Below are 26,777 nucleotides of genomic sequence, written 5' to 3' on the forward strand. Positions count from 1 at the left end.
GTGGTGAAGGCCTACAGCTCTGATTTGATCCCTAGCCTGGGAACTTCCATATGCAGCACGTGCGGCCCACAAAAGACAAAAAAAAAAGTCTGAGACTAGGGAGAAGGACAGAGGAGTGAAAAGAGAAACAAGGACAAGAGAGGAGAGGAAATAGAGAACCTGGCAAGGGAGGGAAGAAAGAGTGTCCATCCCAAGTGCCAGGGAACCACATGGAAGCGATTCCCAGCCTAGCTATAACAGAGCCAGGACCATCAGCAGCCAGCCCATCAGATAAAACTTTCCAGTAGTACCTGCAATGGACTGAATGTTGTGTCCCCCTCCCCCAAATTCATATGTTGAAATCCCAACCCCCAATGTGATAGAATTAAGGGATGGGGCCTTTGCAAAGGAATTAGGTCAGGAGACTGGAGCCCTCATGAATGGGATTAGCGCCCTTGTAAAATCAACCCCAGAGAACTCTCTTGCCATCTTTCTGCCATGTGAGGCAGTTTGCAGCCTGGAAGAGAGTCCTCATCAGAACCCAACCATCATGACACCCTAATGTTAGACTTTCAGCCTCCAGACATATGGGAAAGAAACTTCTTTTGTTTTTAAGTCACCCTATCTACGATATTTTGTTATAGCTGCCCCCCCCCCCAAACTAGAGAGTATCCCAGGGCAAGGCAAGCTTCCAGAATAAGAGTGGGGTTGGAAGTCTGTGGCTGAAGAAAAAGATCCCACCCTTGAACAAGGACTGAAGACTAATTTGAAATTTCCCTAGGGGCCCAGCAGAAATAGACACATTATTCCTACTCTTGACTATGCTCTTGGACATGCTTCCACAACAGCTTAGTAAAAATAAAGAAAATGTGAGTGTCATTCTGGGAGTTGATGATTTCTTTTTCGTTTTATGGTGGCCGAGGCTAAGGGTCACATCGGAGCTGCAGCTGAGGCCTATACCACACAGCCATGTAACACAGGATCCGAGCCATTTCTCTGACCTATGCCGCAGCTTGTGGCAACACTGGATCCTTAACCCACTGAGCAAGGCTAGGGATCAAACCTGCATCCTTATGGAGACTACGTCAGGTCCTAGTTGTCTGCGAGGGTGTGTGTCACCCACCTCTTTTTTTCACTGGCATTACATTAGAGACCAACACAGAGAGGATGGGGTCTTGGTTACCTGTATGGCACAAAATAAAATTAGATCCTTATTTCAGATCAAGTACGAACATATTTCAGATGCATTAAAGATCCCAAAGTGAAAAGCAAAAATTTAAACATCTAGAATGAAATACAGGGAAGTATCTTTATGACCTTGGATGGAAACATGCTTCGAGAAACAAGATGTAAAGAAAAATATTAACACATGGAGTCTGTCAGAATTAAAACTTCCGTACATCAGAGGAACCGTTTCAAAGAGTGAAAAGACAACCCATGGATTGGCAGATGTTCTCAGTGTCCATGGCTGACAAAGAATTTGTATACAGAATATATCAGAGAATTCCTACAAATCAATAGGAAAAGGACTAACAATCCAATCACAAAACAAGCAAAGGGAGTTCCCGTCATGCCGCAGCAGAAACAAATCTGACTAGGAATCATGCAGTTGCATGTTCGATCCTTAGCCTTGCTCAGTGGGTTAAGGATCTGGTGTTTCTGTGAGCTGTCTTGTAGGTCGCAGACACGATTTGGATCTGGCATTGCTGTGGCTCTGGTGTAGGCCAGCAGCTGTAGCTCCGATCAGATCCCTAGCCTGGGAACTTCCATATGCCACGGGTTCGGCTCTAAAAAGACAAAAGACCGAAAAAAACAAAAACAAAAAACAAAACAAAACAAAACAAAAAAACCAGACAAGTCACTAAGGAGAAAACCCAAAAGGTAATAAATATTTGAAACAAGGCTCAGCCTCACTAGTAAGATGGCAATTAATACAATGAGATATAGTTTAAGACCATAAATTAAAGCATCTGGCAATACTGAGCCTTGTGGAATATGGGGCTAAACTGACTCTGATGCACAGCTGATGGGAGCACAAAAACTGTGCAACCTTTTTGGTAAGGCATTTGGCCAAATATAACAAGGTAAAACATAACTCATCTCTTCCTACCTGCAGTTTTGGCAAGATGTTCCCACATATGGTACAAAGTTCAAAACCATCTCTATTTCTATTAATGGGAAAATGCATACATGTATTGTGGTGTACTTTCAAACAATAGTTAAAAATGAATGAACTAGATGAGCTCCATGTATCAATACAATATAAATCTTAAAAAGAGTGTGAAGATAAAAGCAAGTCGCAGAAGAGTTACACAAGCATGAGGAGGGAGTTCCCTGGTGGCCTAGTGGGTAAAGGATCTGGCATGGTCACTGCTGTGGTGCAGTTTGGATCCCTGGCCCCAGAATTTCGGCATGATGCAGGCACACCCCCCCTCCAAAAAAAAGCATGATGAGTGTGATAAACCTCTGAGGAGGGAAGGACAGGAATGAAATGGGTCAGAGAGCTTTGATGTTATCTATTAAATGTTTCATGTTTTTCTTTTCTTTTCTTTTGCTTTTTAGGACCTCACTGGCAGCATATTGAAGCTCCTAGGCTAAGAGTCGAATAGGAGCTACAGCTGCCAGTCTACACCACAGCCACAGCAACACCAGATCCTTAACCCACTGAGCAAGGCCAGGAATTGAACCTGAAGGCCAGGAATTAAGTCAAATTCGTTTCTGCTGAGCCATGAGGGAACTCCCATAAATATGTTTCATTTTTTTACAAACATTATGCAGCAAATGTGAGCAAGTGTTGGCAAAGCTGAAGTTGATAAATACATAGTGCCTTAAGTATTATCTTTAAAAGGGAAAAGAAAAAGCTTTATCATCTGCAGACTTGATTTCAGATGGTGGCTACAAACTTAAGCTCTGTCACTTACTGGCTCTCTGCCTTCAGGGGGGTTATTTTTTGGGGTCTTCACTGCTTTACATACTTACTTTGTTCTGATACTCGTCTGATCATTCTTACTTGTAAAGCCTTTGTGGTTCTGATTTTGGTGTCTGGTGCTGTTTTTTTCTGTGAGCCTTCATTCATGGCTATTTGTTTCCTTTTGAGTGTTGTGGTTATTGACAGTGAGTTCACATTTCTTGGAAAGTTCTCAGTGGGGCTTCTTGGAGTACTGAACTTGAAGTGTTTTTCTCCAGGAAGCATATTTTATGTTCTTGTCCTGAGGGGTTTCCTCTTTCCATGGTACCCTGAGAATGCTGTTTGGGGACAGAGCACCTATCCTGAGGCCATTTGGTGGCTATACATTCTTTTTTTCCCCCCCTTCATCCAGTATATCAAGGTTTGAGACAATTCATTTTCCTTGCTGCTCTGTAGAGAAAACTATTTCTACTTTACATTTACGCTGAGGAGGTAGCCCTATGGGACCTCAGCATAAATGTGGAAAAATAGGAATCTCACACCGGCCCCCAACCCCACCCTGGCCTTGCGTGGATTCTAGGTTTGGGGCACTGTTCCCCATATCCTTAGAAACCACTAACAATGGAAGCTCAGTTGGGTTGTTGAAATCATCAGGGTTTTCTTACTTTGATTGATTTTTACTTTTGCTTAGTTTTTTGACTCTGAGAATTCCTTTCTTTCTTGTTAATTCTTTAATGCATTTAAAAATTTTTTTTCTTTTTTCTTTTTTTAGGGCCACACTGGCAGTATATGGAAGTTCCCAGGTTAGGGGTCAAATCAGAGCTGCAGCGCCGGCATATGCCACAGCCACACAGGATCTGAGCGGAGTCTGAAACCTGTACCACAGCTGACAGCAATGCCAGATCCTTAACCCAGTGAGCAAGGCCAGCGATCAAACCTGCATCCTCATGGATACTTGTTGGGTTCATTACTGCTGAGCCACGATGGGAACACCTAAATTTTTTCTTTTAAATTCTGCATTAAAAGCATTTTAGTGGAGTGTTTCTTAAATATACCTCATCCATGAACTGCTGGGAACTGATTTTAATGTTCTTTTAAAAGGATTACATGAAATCAGAACAAAAAAAGAAATAAAAGGATTAATGAAATCATATCTGAGATCTGCTTTAAAATAATTCCATCCAAAAATAATAATACAAGACCGGCCAAATGTTGAAACTGAGTGTTAGGTACAATACCGTTCTTTCTACTTTTGTGTTTGAAAATTTCTTTGCTATCTTTTTTAAGTATAATTGATATACAACATTGTGTTCATTTCAGGGGTAGAGAGTAGAGATTTGTTTTTGTGGGGCTTTTTTTGCAGATTATATTCCGTTATAGGTTATTACAAGATATTGTTGCTTTTCTATTTTAGGTGTAATAGTTTGTTTATGTTAATTCCATACTCCTAATTTGTCCCTCCCCCCACTCCCCTTTGGTAAATACAAGTTTGTTTTCTGTGTCTCTGAGTCTGTTTCTGTTTTGCATATAGATTCATCTGTATTCAAATATTTATTTAATAAAAAAATGTTAGGAGTTCCCTGTAAGGGCATAGTGGATTAGGAATCCAGCTGCTGTGGCTCCCATTATTGCAGAGGTATGGGTTCAATCCCTGGCCTGGTGCAGTGAGTAAAAGGATCCAGCCTTGCCACAGCTGTGGCTCAGATTCAATCCCTGGCCCCGCAACTTCCATGTGCCACGGGTGCAGCCATTAAACGAAAACAAAAAAAATTTTTTTAAGGAGACAATAGAGAAAAAAAGAGAATCCAGCTGTTTCACAAAATGTCTCCTTTTCCATTTCCTTCAAGAATTATCTACGCTTCACCCCTTTTAGCCTCTAGTCACAATGTTGAACCCCTTCCAATCTTGAAACCGAATGAACGGGCTTGTTGCCCAAATACTCGTCCTGAGGGCACTTTTGCAGAAGAGAAGAGACTTTATTGCAGGGTGGCCAAGTAAGGAGACAGGAGGCAAAGCTCAAATCTCTCTCCCCAACTGGGATTCTGTCAAACTTTTACGAGTTAGGGGAGGGGGTTGAGAGGAGGAAGTGCTGGCGGCAGGTCTTGATTGGCCGACTTTGGAACATGGCTGTTTATGGTCTGATGCAGGACCCAACTTTGGTACTGGATCTTTTGGACAGTGAATCCCTTGCTTCTGAAAGGGTTCTAGCACTAGGGTTTGGGTCATGCCTTGGTCCTCGTTTCCATGGAGGGAGAAACTTTGGTTCCAGGTCTTATTTGAGGTCAAAATTGTCTCCTCTGTTCATGTTCGTTTGCATGACTTACAGTTTTGTTCTGTTGTCTCTAAAGAACAACTCAGTACCTTGTTAAAAACAAGGGAGGGCCAGTATGGGCTGGTTCTGTGGTTATGCTTTCAGTATACATAAAATATAAACGTGAAAATCATTATTACAGTTTTACCCATAGCTAGTATGTATTATCTTTGCTCAGTCCCAAGTAATATCCCCACAAGGGGCCCAGTGAGAAGGAATCCTTAATATTTATATCTACAGATGAGGATGCAGAAGCTTAACTAGATTAAAAATAACTTGCTGATCATCATACATTCCATCAGTGGTGAAGTCACTAAGTCAATGACTGAAAATCATTTTCTGTCTGTACGGATGCAAAACTCCAGAAGATCGCCTCCCACTGCACCCTTACTGAAAAGGAAGAAAAAGACCAAGGCATGGAGAACTCCTCCTTCTCCATTTGGAATTGTTCTTGCCTCAGCTCAGAGGAGAAAGTGTTGCCTCCTTTCCCCTTCCCTGCTCTGCATCACCTCTGCCTGCAGTTTGCTGGACCCTTTCCTCACCTCCTCTAACTTCTGGGTCTGTGTCACCAACTTCCTGTTGGGAATTTTCTATCAGCCATTCCTCACAACCAGCTCTTGTAGCCATAACTCCTTTCTCATGTTCACTGGCAGGACCCAGGCTTAGGTAGGAGGTCTTGAGTTCTGTAATAGACTTTTTTTTTTTTGCTATTTCTTGGGCCGCTCCCGTGGCATATGGAGGTTCCCAGGCTAGGGGTCGAATCGGAGCCGTAGCCACCAGACTACGCCAGAGCCACAGCAACGCAGGATCTGAGCCGCGTCTGCAACCTACACCACCGCTCACGGCAACGCCGGATCGTTAACCCACTGAGCAAGGCGAGGGATTGAACCCGCAACCTCATGGTTCCTAGTCAGATTCGTTAACCACTGCGCCACGACGGGAACTCCTGTAATAGACTCTTAACCTCTTTCTCTCCTCCAGTCTCTTATTTCTCTAGCCGTCTCTATATTTCCCACATGAAACACTGCTTTGTGTTGACTTGGTTCAAAACCCTTCAAGTCATCCCAGGACTCACAGCTGGAATGACAAACTCCTCTCACAGAAGCATCCCCTGTGCTTCGCTGCCCCCTCTCATTCTTACCCGAGCACACGCACTAACAGATCACGGCTTACTCCTCTTTCAACAACGTGCTCCTGGAGACCCTGGCACATCCTTCCTTCATGGGGCCCAGAGCCCTGAGGGTGAACTCCTGCTCCTGGTCAAGGCCCTCCCCCAGGACTCTTTCATTCTTCCAGTGAAATCTCAGTAGATATTTCCAGGAATCCTTGTTCAACTCCTCATTCTTTGTCCATGGACATATCTGGTACTTTTTCACCTTGGCTTTTGCTCTTTGCTCATGCTATTTCCCCAGTTTTGGTTCCCAAACTTTCTTCTCAACCAGGGTCAGCTCAGAGTCTATCTTCTACACAAATCCCCCTGGATTTTGCCTCAACCGATGTGCCATCTCCCCCTCTTAAAACTTTCTCCGTCGTCTGGCCCATCTCTTGCTGCCTGACAATGACCACTCATAAGTCTTACTGTCTGTCTCCCACCCCACCCCTTTACCTCTTACCCCCTATAGCTCGCAGGAGCTTGTTTGAAACACAGTCTCGTTGTTATTAATTTCCCAAGTAAAGAATCAAAAGTGCAGAAAAGTTCAAGGACTTGCTCAGTGTGACCCAATAGGTTTGAGCTGCCTGGGTATAAAATGTCAATTTCTGGATCTTCTCCCCAACACTGTGCCACTTCCTTCACTAACTAAAGGCTAACTTCCTGCAGAAAGAACAAAAAACATGTATTTAAAAATTTTTTTATTAAAGTATAGTTGATTTACAATGTCATGCTAATTTCTCCTGTATAGCAAAGCAACTCAGTTATATATACATACATACATACTCTTTTGTTATATTCTTTTCTGTCATGATCTATCATATGGTCTCTACTGTGCTGTACAGTAGTACCTTGTTATTTATCCTTCTAAATGTAATAGTTTGCATCTACTAACTCCAAACTCCCAGTCCACCTCCCTCCCTACCCACTCCCACGTGGCAACCACAAGTCTGTTCTCGGTGTCTGTGAGTCTGTTTCTGTTCTGTAGGTAGGTTCATTTGTGCCATATTTTAGATTCCACATATAAGTGATATCATATGATGTTTGTCTTTCTCTGACTTCACTTAGTATGCATTCATGTTGCTGTGACAGGCATTATTTCATTCTTTTTTTATGGCTACTATTCCATTGTATATATATACATGGTGTGTATATATACCATACGGGGTGTGTGTATGTATGTATGTATGTGTGTGTGTGTGTGTCTTTATTTATATGTATATGTATATATGTATGTGTGGGCGTGGGTGTGGGTGTGTATATGTATATACATATATATATATCTCACATTTTCTTAATCCATTCATTTGTCAATGGACATTTAGGTTGTTTCCATGTCAGGATAGTTGTACACGTTCCATTCCCTCCCTCGCACACACATGTACCTTTCCCATGCCTAGCACACAGTGGTGCTTTATATACACATCTGTAGATAATGGAACGCCTATCCCATTTGGAACTACAGTATTTGCATAGTCTCAAATATGGAAAAAAAAAACCCTCTTTTTTTGAGAAGAGGAATATTTTGACACGTAGCCACCAGAGTGAAGCAGTAATAAGGAAAAAAAAAAAGCAGTGCATTTAAACACTCCTATGTGATCATCCAGTTCTCGGAATCACAAAGAAGGGATACTACCTCCCTTTGCCCAAGGCCATTTTAACTGCATAGAGTAGCTCAACCTGATGTCTTCTTTCTTCTGACTGCTAGAAAATTCTGCTCAAAAATTTATTGGAGAAATAAGTTGTGGTGACCATGATACTTTATTCAACTAAGATGTGTTGAAACTAGCTGTGTGCAGCACTTGTGCTCATCCAGAGTAGAAGATTCAAAAGGGAGAGTTTCACGGGTTAATGGGGACATAGTCACATGTAAAAGTAACCCAACATCAAGACATTTCTCAAGATGCTCTACTGGAGGGTACAACATCGATGGCCAGTAAGCACTTGAAAATCATTCTACCTCACTAGTAATCAAAGACAATCAAATTTGTATAATAATAAATATCATTTCCTGATCAAATTGGCAGGGTTTTTTTTTTTTTTTAAATCATAACACCTAGTGTTGACTAGAGTTTGCGGGAAATGGGCTCTCAAAAACTGGTGGTAGACATATGATATCATTTATATGTGGAATCTAAAATATATCATAAATGGGAGTTCCTATTGTGGCACAGCAGAAATGAATCTAACTAGGAACCATGTGGTTGCGGGTTCAATCCCTGGCCTCACTCAGTGGGTTAAGGATCTGGTGTTGGCCTGAGCTGTGATGTAGGTCACAGACGTGGCTTGGATCTGGTGTTGCTGTGGCTGTGGTGTAGGTGGGCAGCTACGGCTCTGATTAGCCCCCTAGCCTGGGAACCTCCACATGCTGTGGATGCAGCCCTAAAAAGACAAAAAAATAAATAAATAAAAATTTAAAAATAAAATAAAATATAGCAAAAATGAACTTATCTACAAAACGAAACAGACTTACAAACATAGAGAACAGACTTGTGGTTGCCAAGCGAGAGGGGGCTGGGAAGGGAGAGACTGGGAGTTTGCAGTTATCGGAGGCAAACTACTACATATAGGATGGGTAAACAACAAGGCCCTACTGTATAGCACAGGGAACTATATTCAGTATCCTGCAATAAACCATAATGGAAAAGAATATATTAAAAATATATATATATGTATAACTGAATCACTTCGCTGTACAGCAGAAACTGACACACATTGTAAATCAACTGTACTTCAATTAAAAAATGATGGTTGGCGTTCCCATCGTGGCTCAGTGGTTAACGAATCCAACTGGGAACCATGAAGTTGTGGGTTCGATCCCTGGCCTTGCTTAGTAGGTTAAGGATCCGGTGTTGCTGTGAGCTGTAGTGTAGGTTGCAGACACTGCTCAGATCTGGGAATCTGGTGTAGGCCAGTGGCTATAGCTCCAATTGAACCACTAGCCTGGAAACCTCCAAATGCTGCAGATGTGGCCCTAGAAAAATACAAAAAAAAAAAAAAGGTGGTAGACGATCCTTTCAGGTAGATAATTTAGTAAAATACCTAAAAACCTTAAAATGTACATATTTCATCTAGCAATTCTTTTTCCCTATGTATACGTAATAAAGTCTGTTTCCAAAGATCTTCCTACAAAAATGTTCCTTGTATCACTATTTTTACATGTACTGGTGAAAAACTGGACACAATCTAAATAATGATAAGAGCTAGCACTGAGTTGGGTATTTACAATGAATGTCTCCAACACTCATCTGAGCCCTTTATGTGGGTTAATTCTTTCAGCCTTCTTAAACAACTCTGTGGGGAGGTACTATTATTATCATCATGCCCATTTTACAGATGAAGACTGGAGAACAGAGAGGTTAAGTTACCTGGTCATATACACAGTAAATGGAAGAGCCAGGATTTAGCCCCAGCAGTTTAACTTGAGTCCATGCTCTTAAACAGTCCACTCCACCGACTCTCCAATCTAAACATCCAATAATAGGAACATGGTTGAAAACAGTAATTCTCAATGTGCGTGTGTGCGCGTGCACATGTGCACGTGAGAGAGCGAGAGTGAGAAAGAGAGGAAGAAGGGGAGGAGGTAGTGAGGGAAGGTTGGAGAGAATGAATGTAAGTGTCACATACAGAAAAAGTGTCATGAGAGTGTTATTCAGGATACCAGTTACCCTTACTGGTTACCCTTACTGGTCAGACTGTTCTGTATTCTTTGGGAGTAAAGAGGAGGGGAAAAAAGAGAGCAAACCACTAAGTTGTATGAGTTATAGCACATTGATACAAATAAGATGCAATCATTAAAATTCTAATGTATAACTGTATTGAGTTCTAGACAGTGTCTTTCAGATTCTTTTGATATGATCTTTGCTAAGAAACAACCACTTTGTATCCCAGCCATGCCCAACCATAACACGTTGAGGGTGAGCTGGCTCCCACCAGTTTAATTGTGCTAGTTATTTATGATGGGTGTCTATTTCTGTGTCATGCTAGTTTTAAAAATTCTGAATATCATATACATTGTTTTACACACACACACACCTGAAACAAAAGTTTCATGAAACAATACTTAATTACAGGGTGATGCACTCATATATTCTGTTCTGCTCCATCCTCTTCTATGCTAGACCAGTCTGTTTTGTTCCATTCTGTTCAGTTTTGTTCCATTCAATTCCACTCTCTCCCATTCTTAAAATCCAGTCTCTAGATTTTATCATCTTAAATTAATGCACCCGTAATTTAAAAGCAATTCTGGAAGTTATGGTGCTTGTAATAGCCAACATGTCCACAAGAGGGCACTATAATTCTAAAGAGACACATTTCATGCAAGAGGATAAAGGGGACAGCTGACAGGGAAGGACAGAACCATATGGACCAGGGGTAGGTATCTTGCCTAAGGATACCCAGTCTCTTTCTCTCTCTTTTTTTTTCTTTTTTTTTTCTTTTTTTTTAGGCCTTGCCCGAGGCATGTGGAAGTTCCCAGGCCAGGGATCAAACCCTCACCACATCAGTGACCACACCTTAACCGCCTGCACCACAGGAGACCTCCAGGATAGCCAGTCTCTTGACCATTAACTTATCAAGAGGTCTGACACAAAAATCCCCTCCTCTAAGGAGACTATCAGGGTCCATCAGAGTCTCCTTCTCAGGAACCTGAAATGGAAACTGCAGAGATTGAAGTGGTTGACAGAGTGAGGCTAAAGGTGAAATTCCATGAGATAAGGAGAGGCTAGAACGATAATAATGGATCAAGAAAAAGCCAAAGGTTTTGGTGAGTTGAAGTCATGGGAAAGAAGAAACTGAAAACACAGAAGCTATAAGGAGCTGAAAAAGCTATGTAGGGCAGGGAAGCCTGTCAGTATAAAGAAGAGCAGCATGTACACTGACAGGTAATCACTATGATGGTAGAATCTAGAGGGAGCATCTCAAACACCTGCCAGAGTCCTGAGCCTCTGTAAGGCCTCACACTTGCTTTCCCTTCTAGGAGTCTCATGGACCCTGTATTCCTTAGTGCCCCAGCATCCTTACAGTAAACTCCTCCTCCTGCTGACCTAGCAGCCACTGAAACTCTTGTTTATTTCTGCAAAGGAAGTTGATTGAAAAAAAAAGAAAGAAAGGAAAAGAAAGATGTTCTTGAGTTCACTGCAGTGACTTGGGTCACTGCTGTGTCACAGGTTCGATCCCTGGCCTGGGAACTTCCACGTGTCGCAGAAAGAAGGAAAGGAAGAAAGAAAGTTGGGTTTTCCTAGTATATTAAATTTAAAGGGTATCATCTAGTAGTACTTCTTTATGGTGTAACTTTTTAAAATGTATAATAGAGGGAATTCCCGTGGCTCCGAACCACGAACCACGGCTTGAACCCGACTAGTATCCATGAGGATGCAAGTTTGATCCCTGGCCTCACTCAGTGGGTTAAGGAGCTGGCTCGGATCTTGTGTTGCTGTGGCTGTGAGGTAGGCCAGCAGCTGCAGCTCTGATTTGATCGCTAGCCTGGGAAATTTCATATGCCGCATGTGCGGTCCTTAAAAAGCAAAAAATAAAAATAAAATAAAGTGTATAATAGAATATAAAGTCTGAATCAAGATATTAAATGTGGTTATAGCTGAGTGCCGATATTGTGAGCATGCTTTGTTTTTTTGTGGTTTTTTTTGCACAAGGATTTTCTTTCTAATATAAGCATATACTAATTATTAAATGTTTTAAGTGCAATGCTCATCAAAAAGGAAAGAATTTTAAAAACCAATATATGTTTAAAGATAACAGTACAAGGTTGCAGAATATCTCCAGAAGGATCATGTGATGTTAGCTGGGCCCCAGGGCCTTGCAAGGTACAAATGTCCTGGAAACTTTCCTTAAAAGGGCCACACTAGTAAAGTCTGAGCGGCCAGTGCCTCCAGGGAATTCTGGGAAAGGGGGAGGGACTGACCTTAGCCAAACCAGAGATCATAAAAGACACAAATTTGAATGTATTTGGTGGAGATTATTTTATTTTTTCAGCCTTTAAAATCATGCAACATTTGATAGATATTTTTAAAGATATAATTTATGTTATAAAGCATAATAATAACACAATAAAAAGATATCCATTACCTAACTTCAAAAAGTAGACAATAACTAATAACCTTAGAGACATCCTTTTACCCATCTCTGAACCTATCAAGCTCCCTCCCTTCCAAAAGTAAGACTCTTAACAGACTTTTGGTTGCTATGGTGGAGTGGGCCAGTGGTATGGACTGGAATTTTGCTGTTGGTAGATGCAAACTATTGCATTTAGAATGGATGAGCATTGGTTTAGCACAGGGAACTATGTGCAGTCTCTTGGGACAGAACATGTTGGAAGATAATATAAGAAAGGGAATGTGTATACATACATATACATATATTATACACATATATGACGGGGTCACTTTGCTGCACAGCAGAAATTGGCACAACATTGTAAATCAACTATATTTTAATAAAAAATAAAAATAAAAAAGGAGCTCCTGTTGTGGCACAGCGGAAACGAATCTGATTTGGAACCATGAGGTTGCAGGTTCGATCCCTGGCACCCAGAGTGAGTTGGGGATCCATGGTTGCTGTGAGCTATGGCGTAGTCTGCAAAACACATCTTGGATCTGTGACACTGACTGTCAGCTACAGCTACGATTGGACCCCTAGCCTGGAAACCTCCATGTGCCATGGGTGTGGCCCTAAAGAGACAAAAGGAAAGAAAGATGGAAGGAAGGAAGGAAGGAGAGGAAGAAAAAGAAAGAAAGAAAGAAAGAAAGAAAGAAAGAAAGAAAGAAAGAAAGAAAGAAAGAAAGAAAGAAAGAAAAAGAAAACCACTCCTTTGAATACAAAATGTTGTATTTAACATTTTCCTTATGGCATCATTGCTAATGCATACATCTTTAAGAATTGTAATAGCTGGAGTTCCCATTGTGGCTCAGCAGTAATGAATCGACTAGTATCCTTGAGGATTCAGGTTCCATCCCCGGCCTCTCTAAGTGGGTTTAGGATCCAGCAGTGCCATGAGCTGTGGTGTAGGCCAGTGGCTGCAGCTCCAATTCGGCCCCTAGCCTGGGAACTTCCATATGCCACAGGTGCAGCCCTAAAAAAAAAAAAAAAAAAGTAATAGCTAACATTCTTTGAGAGCCTGCTCGTTGTAACACTCTTCTAAATTCTTCACATATTTTAACTCTAGACCTCATGGTAACCATAAAAGGTAAATACTGTTTTCATCCCCACTCAGCAGATGGGAAAACTAAGGTACCGAGAGGCTAAGTGACTTGCTCAAAGTCGCATAGCCAGTAAGTTTGAAACCCCAGCAGCCTGCTCTAGCTTCTATACCCTAACTACCTGATGCATCCATTCTTAACAATAGATTGTCATCCTACTTATTTTTGAATCAAATACAAATGGAATCCTACTGTCTTAGTTTTTCCTGCCTAGAGCACACTCTGAAATATGGACCCCGAGGCAAGTCGTTTCTTTGGGAGGCAAGCCACTGTGTTAGCCAGGGTTATCTAGAGAAATAGAACTAAAGGGATATATATAGATACATATAAGAGGAGATTTGTTTTTATTATAGGAATTGGCTCACGTGGTTGTGGAGGCTTAGAATTGTCACCATCTGCCGTCTGCAAGCTGGACAACCAGGGAAGCTGGTGCTTTGATTCAGTCTGAGTCTGAAGGCCTGAGAATCAGGGACCAGTAGTGTAAGTCCTGGTCTGATCTGTGAGCCTGTAAACCAGGAGCGCCGATGTCCAAGGTTGGGAGAAGATGGGTGTCTCGGCCCAAGCAGAGAGCAAATTTGTCCTGTCTCTGTCTTTTTGTTCTGTTTAGCTCCCTAGCGCTTTGGGTGATGTTCACCCATGTCATGGCATTGGTGAGGGCCACCTTCTTTACCCAGTCTGTCCCTTCACATGCTGATCCCTTTCCAAGGCACCCTCCCAGGCACACCAAGAAATATTTTACCAGACATCTGGGTATCCCTTATTTAGCTCAGTTGACACGTAAAAGTAACCATCACAGCCACAAAAGCCCAGCCAGGGAGTGGGGAATGGAGACAAGGAAGAAGCAGCCAACAAAGAGGTTACTAACCCCAGTGGGCAACTTTATCTTAATCACACTGAGGAACCAGAGAATATACACTTGGGAATTATCCCTCCCAAGTATTTATACGCAAGTGCTGCGGATCATTGGCTGAGGGCTGACTTGAAGAGGGAGTTGATTCCCTGGCACTCTCAGCCTGCCCCGTGTGCTGGCAGAAGAGGCTTTGCGAACAGAGGAACCCCTCTGGCAAAGGGTTGACGTGATTGGCGGTTAGGGCTTGGACTGGCCTGGGCTGAAATGATAAGGCGTAGGGAATATGAGCAGGGCACCTCCAGTGACTACCACATACTTCACACCAGCCTCTGCAACTTGCCTTTTGTGTTGGTTACAGTTCAGCATTATGGTTGTGAGGGTTAATCCATGTTAGCATGTTGATGCATTTAACTGTGGCTCCTTCACTCTCCGTGCGATACTCCCTTGTATGGATCTAGTCCATTAATTTATCCATTCTTTTGTACATGGACATTTGGGCTATTTCCACTCTTTTGGTATTGCAAAGAATGTTACCTTGAAACTTCTATGTCTCTTGCCTCATGTGTGTAAGAGATACTTCCACACGCCTAGGTTTAGAACTGTTGGGGTGATAAGTGCTGGCACCTGCATCTTTACTATCTAAGGTCACACAGCAGTTCTTCTGGAAGAAGTGCCAGCAGCAGAGGTGGAGCTGTCTTAATGTTCTGTCTTTGCTTAAAAGTGCTACTATCAGACTTTTAATTTCTGCCAGCCAGGTGGGTGTAAAATTATAAGTAACAAAATTTTTTCATCTTTTGAGGATATATAAATATATCCTCATATATATGTAAATATATCTATACTTATATATAAACACAAATATATCTTTAAATATAAGTGTGTGTGTGTGTGTGTATATATATGTATTTAATTTAAAAGTCATGTGGGGAACTCCCAAAGTGGCTCAGCAGGATCGGCGGATGTATGTGCAGTGCCAGGACCCAGGTTTGATCCCCTGCCCTGCACAGTGGGTTAAAGGCTCTGGTGTTGTTGCAGCTGCAGCGTAGGTCACAACTGCAGCTGAGATCTGATCCCTGGCCTGGGAACTCCACATGCTTCGGGGCAGCCATAAAAATGAAAAGTCATGTGATCCAAGTTGAGTATTGGTTCCTGTCTTTGTAATTTAAATTGCCTGAGAAGAAATTAACACTTGGTAACACTTGGAATTGTGACTACATGTGAATGAAATTGTTTTGCTTGCATAACTTGTATGATGCTTAATTTTAAGTGTCAACGTGACCAGATTGTGGGGTTCGCAGATACTTGGCTAAATGTTATTTCTGGGCGTGTCTGTGAGAGTCCTTCCAGATAAAATTAGTATTTGAATCAGCGGATTTGGTAAAGCAGATGTCCCTCTCCAGCCTGGGTGGGCATCTTCCAACCTGGGAGGGCCCAGATAGAACAAAAAGGAGGAGGAAGGAAGAACCTGGCCCTTCTGGCTGATGACCTGAGCTGGGATTCCCGTCATCTTCTGCCCTCGGCATGCCCGGTGCTCAGGCCTTCAGATCCGCCCTGAAAGCTCCATCATTAGCTCCCCTGGTTCTCATATCTTTAGATCCAACTAAATCACACTACCAGCATGCAAATGGCAGATCATGGTGCCAGAGTCCAGCTCCAGCAGCCAGGGTGTCCCTCTGGGGATGGACAGTGTCGGCGAAGCACAAGGAGACAGCCTCTTTGTCCCTTCTTTCAGGGTGCTGGACTGCTCAAATTTTATTAGCATAGGTAGCAGTTTATATAGACAGCTTAATTGTAACTTACATCACAGTGCTTAGATCATATTTTCAAAGGTTAAATTTTAGACTACATGGTACAGCAGATATGCATTGTGTTCTAAGAATTTTAATTAAAACTAACGGATACAATGCATCATGTAAAATTATAATGGGTACAAAACATTATGTGGAAAAACATTATATGAAAATAAGGCAATTCAGTGTAAAACGTCTTGTGGTTACTCTTAGCAAGTGCCACCCATTATTGTTTTAAGCTAATCTTTAACGACGAGAAAGGTCACAAGCACAAGGATTTAACATTTACAAAAAACTCATTTTTTAGATTTAAGCTTGGGGTACTAAATTCAAAGCATTATGGTCAGGGGACAGTATGAGAAAATATTTTTTATATCAAAGCAACTTAATTTCATAAAACTTAAAAGCCCCCTACAAAACTTATTAAAAGCAAGATTATTATTTTTTCCATCAAGAATAATGTATGTCTACCCTATTCTAACCTATTGTACACTCTACAATGACCTAACTCTAAAACCTATTCTTACTTGTAACAAACCAACGAACACTTTGTTTTTGCTTACATTAGATCTGAATGGGGGGAATTTCATCAAGGTGAAACTCTTATTATTTTATTACTGTTCCAATGTTTGTTGTTCCAATTTTATTGAATCACAAAACAATATAGAAAAATAACAAAAAATAACAAACAAATAACAGGAAAGATTGAATAATAAGTAAATGACAAGAAAGACTGATTTTTCCAAGAAGCGATTTTATTCTTGCACTGTTGTGCAAAGCCTTCATTTTGTTATTGTAGCCATTCTTGTCAGGTTAGCAGGTGAGCCTCATTATTTTTAGAACTTGCCCTCGGAACTGTGCCACTGGGTAAGCCCTTTTCCCTATTTCTAAACCTGCCCTTGGAACTGTGCTGGCGGGGAGGCTTTTTTTCCTCGGTTAGGAACCCTGCCTTCAGAACTGTGCCGTCAGGCTAGCTCCCTTCCTTGGCCTCCTGCATCTCCTCGGCTCCCCGCATCATGGGATTTCTCAGCCTCCATAATTGCATGAGCCCATTCCTTACAATAAATGACTCGCTTGCTCTCTCTTTCTCTCTCTCTCTCTACACACACACACATACACACACACACTCATGCACACGCATGCACACACACACAAATACTCTATATATACACACACACACACATGTATTTTTTCTCTCTCTCTTTCTAGCATTAATACAACTTCCTGACAGGTTCTAAGGCCAGTTACTAAAGACTTTCAAAAGTATTGAGTGAGGGTAGAAACATGAGTTAAGTAGGGCGTGTAAGGATTGCAAGGTGACACTAAAGTTCTGCATGTCTATTAAAAATTCAGTATCCCAGGGTCCCATTGTGTATCATCAGGTTAAAAGCCTGATGTAGTGTCTGAGGATGCTGGTTCGATCCCTGGCTTCACTCAGTGAGTTAAGGATCCGTTGTTGCTGTGAGCTGTGTTGTACTTGAGGATGTGGCCTGGATCTGGTGTTGCTGTGGTCTAGGCTGACAGCTGCAGCTCCGATTTGACTCCTGGCCTGGGAACTTCCATATGCTGCAGGTGTAGTGATCAAGAGAAAAAGTAAATAATAAAGTAAAAACTCGGGGTCCTTATTTTATAGGCAGGTGTCATACTCTGCAGGCAATAGATTTGCTTCTCTGCACTCCTAATAAATGGTTTTCTTAGGACCCTTTTCACTTTGGAACAAGTGGTTCTTCTAGAGGACTTACCGCAGGAGAAAGCTTGGTCAACATTATTAAACTCTTACAATGAAAGAGGAAGCTGTTCCCAGTAGACGTGGCCAGTACTCGTTTTGTAGGACCACTGTAACTAATTACCACCAACTGGATGGCTTCTAACAACAGAAATTTATTCTTTGGCAACTTTGGAGTCCAGAAGTCCAAAGTCAAGGTGTCAGCAGGGTTGTTTCCTCCTGTTGACTCTGACGGAGACTCTGATCCATGCCTCTCTCCCAGTCTTTGTAGCTGCCAGCACCCCTTGGCCTCCCTTGGCTGTGTAACTCCAGGCTCGACTGTCCTCACCTGGCCTTTGCTCTTCTAAGGGCACTTGTCACTGGATGTATGGCCCATAGGAATCCAGCATGATCTCATCTCTGGATTCTTACCTTCATGATACCTGCAAAGATCCTTTTTCCAAATAAGGTCACAGTCACAGGAGTTTGGGAATCCACAACTCAACCCCCTACAAGAGGGATCAGGAGACCTGGTTGGCAGGAGAAGCTAATTATCTCAGATAGTCACAGGTTCTGCTCAGATATCTCTTTTAGGGGATGGGGTTAAAAAATACCACACTGGGCGTTAGAGATGAGATTTCTTCCTTTGTGTATTCTGAGAGTTAATACATTTTCCCTAAATAGAGGCTCAGTAACAGATGTCTGCTCTCACTGTAGCGAGAGTCAAGGAACCCAGCCAAGGGGAAGTGATGCTAATATTTTCACTGGGGGGTGGGGGTGGGGGCAGGAAATAAATGACTCTTGAAGAAGAAAAAATGTGTATGCTCTTGGATGGACAGGTTGTAAGATAATTTCTTTATCTTGCTTGTTATTTTATTTATTTTTTTCTTCTGGATCTTAATGTGTTTCTTTTTGTCTTCTTTTTTAAACCCTCCCCAAAGTTCTTACCTGCAAATACACCTATTCTGTAATGTTCTATTTATTTTACTTAACAAGTCAGAAGAATGACAAAATGTTAACTTTTTCATTTTTGTTTTTTAACTTGTGTGTATTTCTACAGATATAAAGTTAATTTGATAAATTTCCCATAATTAGCCATAGCTATCATAGATGTTCTGTTAAGCAATACCACTTGCTTCTTCAGATGTTTATTTTTTGCAATGAACTTGGATTACTTGTGAGATAGTTGGATTCCTGCGTAGTCTGTCTTTAAAACATTAAAGTGACATTATTCTAAGAAAAGAAGTGTGATTACCCAGTTGTCAGGTCTATTTAGAGAACTACTTTAGCAGTGTGGGGAGGGCACCCTCTTAGCAAGGCTGGCAGGTTAGGGCTTGAGTGTGTGTGACGCTGTGCTTACCGTCCTAAAAATATCTAATTGTCCCCAGAGAAAACACCTTTGTGAAAAAAGACCTTAACCCCCTCCCAAGACCAAAGAAATCTAATGTCACTAAATAAAAACTAATATTACTACACTGCATCCAGAAACCACAACCACAGTTTCTCTTTCCTTCCCTTTAGCTTCAGGCCTTCCTCTCTGAGGCCCTAAGAGTCACATGACATTCATGCCACAAATCTTTAAAAAGCTATCTGTCCCTTTGATCTCATTCATATTGAGGAAATGAAACCTATGAGGTTAAGTGAACAATTGAATGTGACGAAATTAGTGACAAAGCCAGGGCACAGCACACACTTCTTCTAAAGCTAACTGCTGGAATCTTAAATTATTTACTCAAAATCATTATCAGGAATATTCCCAAGCTTGAAAGAAATGGTAACAAAAATAACTGCTCAATGTCATTTTCATCATTTTTCCCCAAGCTTTCTTAAGAAATGTATTATAGTTCAAAACCTAAAAATTCTCTACCTTATCCATGAAACTGTACTTTGGAATTTCTAAATCATGAAATTAACTAAAAACAACATGCACACAATTTAAAACTCAGAAGTTACTGTAGGAACGTCAGTTAACTGTTCATTAGCTAAACAATCTATTTGCTTCTCCATGAGAGGACTGGCTTAGATTTTAGTGTATTTGTTTAATTTCTCCCTGCAAATTTCACACTTTTCAAGTTGAGAACAGTGTTTCAGCTGTGGGCAATAGACCGCTGTTTCAGATTTTTATCAACTTCAGTAGCAATGCTAAATCAATTTCTTTGATAAGATTCTCCTCCCTCCTCCCCATCCTCCCCCCCTCCTTCCCCTCCTCCCCCACTCCCCGCTCCTCCTCCTTCCTCCTCTTCCTTCTTTATTTGGCCTCAGCACAGCTTGAGGTGGGATTTCATTTACCAGATCAGGGATCGAACCCTGGCAACAGTGATGAAAGTGCCAAGTCACAACCACTAGATCCCCAGGGAACCCCTTACATCAATGATTAAAACACCTTAAAATATGACTTTTTATCATATTCAACTGGCTCATTCCTGTTGAATAACGCTTGAGAGTATAAAAGTCAATTTCACCTATCACATCTCATTTAATGTTCACACTCTCTGGGGAAATTTATTTTCCTTAGTTGTTAATGGATATAAAACTGAACCTCTGACATTAGCTCAAGATCACAGCTCTCTACTACACGTCAGCTTTATTTAAAAATAGCAAACTCCAAATAAAGTGTGTAGTTTAGTGAACAGTATTACAGCAAGGCTAATTTCCTAGGTTTGATAGTGCCATGGTTGTCTAAGAGGATAACATTGGGGAAAGCTGGGTGAAACGATAACTCTCTGTGCTATCTCTACAACTTTTCTATAAATCTAAAAGTATTTCAGTATTTAGGAAAATTCTCTAGTTATTCTCACCATATACTAGCATTTCTGATCTGGTAGGGTAGAACATAATTTTTCCTATTACAACTGAGGAAACTGGTACCCGTGTTAACTTTCGAAAGCTCAGACTTGGAGTTCCCATTGTGTCTCAGTGTGTTAAGAACCTGACTAGTATCCATGAGGATGTGGGTGGGATCTGTGGCTTCACTTAGTGGTTAAGGATCCAGCATTGCCCTGAGCTGTGGTGGTGGTTTCAGACATGGCTCGGATCCCATGTTGCTGTGGCTGTGGTGTAGAGTGACAGCTGCAGCTCCAATTCAACCCCTAGCCTGGGAACTTCCCCATGCTATGGGTGCTGCCCTAATTTAAAAAAAAAAAAATAATAATGCATCTAGTGAGGGAGGAAGCCAGGAATCAACCCAAGTTCTGTTGACTCTAAGTCAGTGCTATTGACTTGTCAGATAATAGAATGAGGACCCACAGAGGAACTCCAGGCCCAGATTCTGAGCCCAATATCTTGCCCTTAAAACAGTGATTCTCTATCCAGCTGCACACAAGAGTCATCTGGAGAGCTTTAAAAAGCTACTGCTGCCAAGTATCATCTCCAGAGATTCTGATATACTTGGCTTGGGGTGTGACCCCAGGCATCAGGGTATTTGAAAATCCTAAGTATTTTATTGTCCATCCGGAACTGAGAGGCTCTGCTCTCCCAGGCAGCTAGAGATGATGAAAGAGGAGAAACACGGTGAAATCATACCTGAAATGAATGAGTGATTTCACTTCAAAAGTGGCTTTTTTTTTTTTTCATAAATGATCTGTCTCCTGGCAAATTGTGGAAGTTTATTTGTATAGGTTTGGTAGTCATCAGCGCAGAGATATAAATTGATGCCATGGATATAAGTGAGGTGGCCCTTGCAAAGCATGTGGTGCGAAGGAAAAACGACTAAGGACAGAGCATTGGGGGAGGTGCAGAGGAAGAGCAGAAGAGCTGTAGTAAAGGCTATTTCCAGAATTTTTAAACACAAAGTGCTGCCAAGAGGCCAGATAGGAGAAGGCCTGAAAAGGGCCCAGTGGATTCAGCAGTAACTCCTTACTGGAACCTTCATGCAAGAACAATAAGGAAGCAGGGCTGCTAAACCAGATTTCAGTAATTGAGGCAAATTTTGGAGGGGAGGAAGTGGATACAATCTTTATGGACATTTTTACACAAATTTTGCCTTTAAAAGTGTGTCAGTATGGAGTTTCCCACTGTGGCACTGGTGGGTTAAGACTCCTAATGTAGTGGCTCAGGTCACTGCGGAGGCACAGGTTTGATCCCAGGAGCAGTGGGTTAAAAGGTTCCAGCACTGCTGCAGCTGTGGTATAGGTCACAGCTGTGGCTCAGATTCAATCCCTGACCCAGAAACTTCCATATGATGTGGGTGTGGCCATTAAAAAAAAAGTGTCAGTAGGTTTTCAGCTGTCAGCATGGGAATACCCAAATAAAAATGACCTAGACTGACAGAGGCACTCCCATTACACACACACACACACACACACACAACATATATATAAGAAGCCCAGAGGTGTGTGGTTCACAGTTTGACTCTAGCTGGTGTCTCTGGGATATTCTTAGGCCATTCTTCAGTGGTCATAAGGGGTACAAGCATCACCAAATATTACATCCCCATGTGACAAAGTCTAGTGGGACAGCTCATCTCAGATGCCTGTCTCCTTTTATCAGAGAGGAAACCTCCCTAAAAGCCCCCAGCAGACTTGCCCTAATGACTCACTGGCCCTCCCCCAGCTACTGGGGAACAGCTGGTTTTTCCCTTTATAGAGGGACGTAGGCTCTGCTTTCAAGGGAGTAGGGGGAGGGGTAAGATGGTTCCCAAGGCAACCAAGAGTTCCAGGAGGGTGTGGGGGCAAGAGAGTGAGGCAGGCAGAGGGAGACCTAGGCTTCATGCAAGATTTTTGTGTGTTTGTTTTAACGTGATTGAAACTGAGCATGTTTAAATGCTTTCCATAGAGGGAAAAAAATATGTATGTATATATCTATATGTAATCATAACAGTGAAACCCCTGTGATACTGGGATGTAATGGGCTATAAACATGAGGGACAGACCAGCATCTCTTCCATTCTCATTGGAGGCAAGGAGGACTGCAAGAGCCTGGAGAGAGGTGATATGTCAGGTGTGCTGATAAGTCGAGGGAATTTCCATCTGGTGGTTTTGGTTTCTTTGCTATGAAATCTGTGGCTGAGTCCCCTGCTGAGGCTAACAGAGAGTAGGCAACATGAGAGAAAGCTGTCCAAACAAAGCCAGGGTTTGCAGGTGGTTTTTAGGGCACAGTTGAGGTTGGCTGCCTTGAATTTAAAACTATACTAATTAGGAGCATTTATGGTTTTTTCCCCTCTAGCTGAACTAGACACCTGGTCGCAGGTGTTGAGAAAGCAGAAGGATTAATATATATCAGGGGACTTTCTGCATAGGTGTGGTAAACTAAATGGAGAAAGGGAACTAAAGATATTATCAAAAGAGCAATGGCAGTAATAGAGCACACAATCTAAGCTGGGAGATAGTGAAAATGGGAAAGAAGATCTGATGAGAAAAAGTCAAGAGACCAAAGGACCAGAGACACTAAAGTGACCAAGGGACTGATACATTGACCTTGAGTGTCAAAAGGACTGGAGGAGAAGGCTTGCCAAATGGTGTGTTTATTTCAAACATGGTACAATTCTGGGTGTTGCCGAAGTCCAGAATGTTACATTGGAGTGTGTGGCTGAAGCACAATGAAAATCAGTGTGAAAAAGAAAAAAAAAAAAAGAAAAGAAATAAGAAGCAGTGGTTATTGGGAGGGTCATCTATATGGCCTGTAGCCCGATTTGTAAATTGGGGTGTATTTACGCTCTTCAATGTACATATGAATCCCCTGGGGATTTTATAAAAATGCACATTGTGATTCAGTAGCTCAGGGGTGAGGACTGAAGCTCTGCATTTCTAAGATTACCAGGTGATGCCTTGCTGTGGTCCAGGAACCACAGTTTGGGCAGCAAGACACTGTCTAATCCTATCACTGATTTGATACACACATATGCTCTATTTAATTAGTCCTCTTTCTCTACTCAAGCTGGTGGTTCTTAGAAAATATGGTCCCACTTGTTGGCTGTTGAGGGTGGAGGACCTAATGCAATTAGAAATCAATCCGTAATTTAGAGTCAGCCAATTGACATTTCTCATGGGGATTGGAATTTGAAGATGGAGATTGAGACTGCCAAGCAGTGGTGGGCACTGGAGTCATACAATCCCTTTCCCTGAATTTAGCCCCCAAACCAAGCTAAAGTTATTGGTATGTTGAAATCTGGGGTGAGTAGTAGTCATGAGGAAGTTGTTTTTAGGAAAAACAATGGCACAGAGGCTCTGAAAATTGATGAGACAAGAGAATAAGCAACTGAAGAGTGAGAGCGTCATTATCCAAGACTCCCCTTCCTCCTCATTTGCACCCAACACAAATATCCGATCTTTCCCGCCTGTCTTCTTGACTCTCCTTTCCACCTTGGCTAACTTATACACTGCTTTGGGGTTTTGATTTAGAAGTCTCCCCAAGGGAAGTTGTCCCTGTCACCTGAATCTGGTGGGTGCCCTCCCATGAACCCCACAGCACCCCATAGAGTCCAGATCACATCACTCATTACCACTTAGGACAACTACCATTTGGATACTTCCTTGGTAGGTGTCTTAAAGCATCTCTATTAGATTAATTTTTAAAAAGAAATTGGTTAAAGTTAGATAATTTAGTTTCATCTATCATTATCATCTTCACTTTTTTTTGGCCACGCCAGCTGCATGCAGAAGTTCCTGGGCCAGGGATTGAACTTGAGTCACAGCAGTGACCTGAGCCATAGCAGTGACAACTCCAGATCTTTAAACACTAGGCCACCAGGGAACTCCTCATCTTCACTTTTTACACAGGAAGGAGCTCAAGAGGTTAGATTACTTTCCCAAGATCACATAGTTTGTAGATGGTGGGGGCATCAGGGTTTGAGGGCAGATGTGATCAACCTCAGAGCTTGTTTTGTTAGTCATGCCACTGTACCTTCTCCTTTCTCTGTATTGTAATCACATGTCTGCATCTGCTGCTCCAAACTCAACACTGTGACCTTGGCTGTCTCTGGATCACTTTATTTATTTATTTATGGCAAGAAAAAGATTTATAAAGATAGGACGCTTGTGAGAGATGCAAGCAGGCAGGCACCTCTCTGGATTACTTTTTTTTTTTGTCTTTTCTAGGGCCAAACCCGCAGCATAGGCTAGGGGTCTAATGGGAGCTGTAGCTGCGGGCCTATACCAGAGCCAGAGCAGCGCAGGATCTGAGCCGCGTCTGTGACCTACACCACAGTTCACGGCAATGCTGAATCCTTAACCCACTGAGCAAGGCCAGGGATCGAACCCACAACCTCATGGTTCTTATTCGGATTCGTTAACCACTGAGCCACAATGGGAACTCCTGGATTACTTTAAAACTCTGTGCTCAAAAAGTATCTGTTGAATAAATGTGCTGCACAGTGAGTGAATAAAATTATTTATTGGGCCAAACTGCTAATAGAGATGGTGCAAGATTGTGCAGCATTCCTCTTAGAACAAAAAGTCCCAAAGAGAAGATCATTTATAAAATACCTAACTGCTAGATTAGATATATACACCATACCCATTTATATCCAGTGTTGTAAATTTCAAACCTATAGCTCTGTGGTTGTCCGTCTATCCCTTGTCCTAATCCGTTGTCCTAAACTCTAGAGGAACCACCGAGAATCTTTGCTTGGATTCCAAGTGTTACATGGCTCCACTGTTCCAACATGGTCTCTTCCTGCACACAAACGAAGTCAGAGCTCTTCTCAATGTAGGAGTTGTATTGTCCAAGCAACCTAGCATAGTTGCATTTGTTTCCCAGTACTATAAACGCCCCCAAATCCAGAGGGACGCTATGTTGCCTAGGAGGTGGAAGAGGCTGACTGTCTGCACCTGTGCTTAGGTGGCATTATAACCAGCAGGATGAGTGGACAAGCATTACTGAAAGAAGCATTACTCCTCGACCGTTTGTCTCCACGACACAGGTTCCCTCTCACAAAACAAACATACAAACAACCCTAAACCATATTTATCAGCGATCCTCTTTCCGTCCTAGTTGTGAAAAGACTGAGGTGGTTAAAGCAGGCCGGTTGTTTCTGAGAAGCTTTCAGCCCAGTGCAAGGCTATCTTCCGAAATGTGCTTTGCCCACGTGGGTCGCGCAGGCGCTAATTACTAAGAGGCTGAGAAACCGGGAGCCGAGGAAATCAGCGGGCCGGCGGGGAATGAACTGGCACCACTAGAAATAAAGCTCCGCGGCCAATGCGGCGTCTTGGCACGCGGGATTGGTGGCCTGGGCCGTGACGTGGCCAGGGCGGGCCAAGTCGGTTTGCGACAGTGGCCTTGGGGTCCCGGCCAGGGGAGGCGCACGTCCGCTCTCCGCGGGCCGGGACGGTCACTTTCCCGCCGACGCCTCGGTACGGAGTTTCCGCGAGGGCGTGGACAGGGACCCGTGCTTTCCCGCGCGGCCAGGACTCCCCAGCGTGCGGGCGGCAGGGACGCCGAGGTTTGGCCTGCCGGCGCAAGGCGGATCCGAGAGAGTGGCCCATTTGAGCTGGGCCAAGGTGGGATCCCCTCCTCCTGCTCCGAAAGCGCGAGGGGAGCGCGCCGGCCCGCGGGTACATGCAATCCTCGAGCGGGGATCCGAATTGCTCCGCGCTGCCGCGATCTGAACGCGCAGCGCTGCGGGAGGGGACGCGGAGCCCTGGGCTCTGCTCCCGCAGCTTCACTTCTCCGGCAGTTGGGGAGAGAGGGTTGGGGCGGGGCGAGGGCTTGTAAGGCTTTCTCCCAGAAAAACTTTTTTCTCCCGCTGAGCCTGAAGAGGTACGTGCTCACGGGAACATTTAGAAAGCACGGGAAATTACCGTGCCACTGGGCGGGGTGGCGAAGAAAGGGAAGCGGGTAGCCCGGGGAAGCCCATTCGCTCCGCCCGCTGCGGCACGAGCCAGGCTCACCCTGGGCTGAGATTTGGGGAAGCGGGCGGGGCGGGGAGGCTGGCC

The 26,777-nt window shown here is 42.8% G+C and overlaps 1 protein-coding gene across 1 annotated transcript in view; it reads left to right on the plus strand.

Moving 5' to 3' along the window:
- Window positions 1-26,777, plus strand: part of TMEM243 (transmembrane protein 243) — a 119,735-nt gene that overhangs the window by 69,912 nt on the left and 23,046 nt on the right. The window lies entirely within an intron of this gene.

Source organism: Phacochoerus africanus, chromosome 11 (assembly GCF_016906955.1).
Source record: "Phacochoerus africanus isolate WHEZ1 chromosome 11, ROS_Pafr_v1, whole genome shotgun sequence".
NCBI lineage: Eukaryota > Metazoa > Chordata > Mammalia > Artiodactyla > Suidae > Phacochoerus > Phacochoerus africanus.